General features: G+C 57.9%; 1 long non-coding RNA gene across 3 annotated transcripts in view; it reads right to left on the minus strand.

The window, feature by feature from the left end:
• The window catches only part of LOC109373864 (uncharacterized), a 7,002-nt gene extending 5,417 nt beyond the window's left edge, over positions 1-1,585 (minus strand). The window contains exons 1-2 of one of the 3 annotated variants that reach the window (XR_002122305.1): positions 1,336-1,585; positions 259-449 (exon numbers count right to left, since the gene is read on the minus strand). This is a non-coding gene — a long non-coding RNA (uncharacterized LOC109373864). Of the gene's footprint in view, positions 1-258 lie in introns of all 3 variants that reach the window. The other 2 variants (XR_002122304.1, XR_002122303.1) reach the window with 2 other exon arrangements.
• Positions 1,586-1,619: the final 34 nt, after the last annotated feature.

The raw sequence follows: 1,619 nt of genomic DNA on the forward strand, positions 1-1,619 counted from the left end.
ACGAAAATCATTTTATGGTTGGGGGTCACCACAACATGAGGAACTGTATTAAGGGGTCACGGCATTAGGAAGGTTGAGAACCGCTGCTCTAGAACAAATTACCATAAAACACAGTGGCTTAAAACATTGATCGTTTACTATCTTTCATAGTTTCTACGAGTCGGGAACTCAGGCAAGGCACAGAGGGGACAGTGTGGCTCACTCTACTTATGTGCAGGGCTTCAGCTGGAAGACCTGAAGCTTGGGCGCTGGACTCACCTGCAGGACGTTTTATTCACGCGCAGGGTGTCCCTGTGGCTTGGGCTTCCTCACAACATGGCGGTCAAGGGCATCTTGGTAGTTGTGTGAGAAGGGGCTCCAGACATGTCGGGTTTAAACTGCCAGGGGCATCCAAGAGATGCTGAGGAGGCAGTTACATGTAAATTTGTTCTTCAGGGGTCAGGTCTGGGCTGGAGATAGAAATTTGAGGTACATTAACCTGTATATGATACCCAAAGCCAAAAAAACGGGGATATGGCATATAAAAAAAGAGAACGGGCCCAAGGATGCGTCCCCTGGGGCTTTCCACATGCAGAGGTCAGGGAGGTAAGAAGGGATCACTCAAGGGGCTGAGAAGCCAGGGAGATAGCAGGAAAGCGTGGCCAGCTCGGCATCGGAGCAGGGCTTTCAAGGAGGAGGGAGGCTCCAAGGCCGCTGACAGGCTTAAGGAAAACCAGGCCATGTGCAGACACCTCAGCTTTTGCAGCGACTTACCATCCGTGTAAAGCCGGAGGCGAAGCGTGGGTGGAGCGATGAACTCTGCCTAATTGTGTCAGGGACCCTGCTGGGACTTGGGCATGGGGAGGGGGGCGTGGCAAAGGCCCACAATGCTGAAGGTGGTGGGCACACTTGTCTGGGGAGTTGTGAGCCCAGAGCTAGCCTGGGTGCGTCAGCCATACACAGGCTGCAGGGGACCAGGTGAAGCCGCAGCTGGCTTAACCCAGGATGCCAGAGCCGATGACTTCTGTTTCCAAAAGATGGGTGGGGGCAGGGGCTCAGCGGGTGCGCACAAACCAGGCACATCTGCAGCAGTCCTAAGTGCCTCAAACCTGTGGAGCGAGCCCTCTGCGCGCTGGGGTCGCTGCTGCAGTTCGGCCCAGCTCCACTGGGTCCCGGGGGCCCAGTTACGCGGGGATTGGGCTGGGGGGCAGACAGGGAACCCATGACGAGCACGCGGCAGCGCTCAGGAGGCTGCAGCCTGAGCTCCATCTCTCGCTCCCTCTCCCCGCTCCACCCCGCCCCGGCCCCACTTAAGGAAAAGGATGCCTCGGGAGCCTCCGTGGTATTTCATCGCACCTAGCTCGCATCCTTGTCCGACTTCATTTCACTCGAGGAGTGTGAACACCCACGCCCCGAAGGGAGCACTCACGGCACTTTCGGAAAAGGAGGCAGAAAGTAAAAAAAAAAATGGTTGGGAGGGGAGCCAACAAAGTGCCATCGGGGGACACGGGCGAGTCGCAGAGACTCCTCGAGCCAGCCACTTGGAAACAAACAAAAACGCAGGCGGGCGGGCTCGCGCAGCGCGTCCCGGGTCCGGAGGGGCAGCGCACGGGCCCGGGGAGAGGGCCGGGGCAGGGGCC

The sequence above is a fragment of the Hipposideros armiger genome, unplaced genomic scaffold, assembly GCF_001890085.2.
Source record: "Hipposideros armiger isolate ML-2016 unplaced genomic scaffold, ASM189008v1 scaffold_17, whole genome shotgun sequence".
Lineage (NCBI taxonomy): Eukaryota > Metazoa > Chordata > Mammalia > Chiroptera > Hipposideridae > Hipposideros > Hipposideros armiger.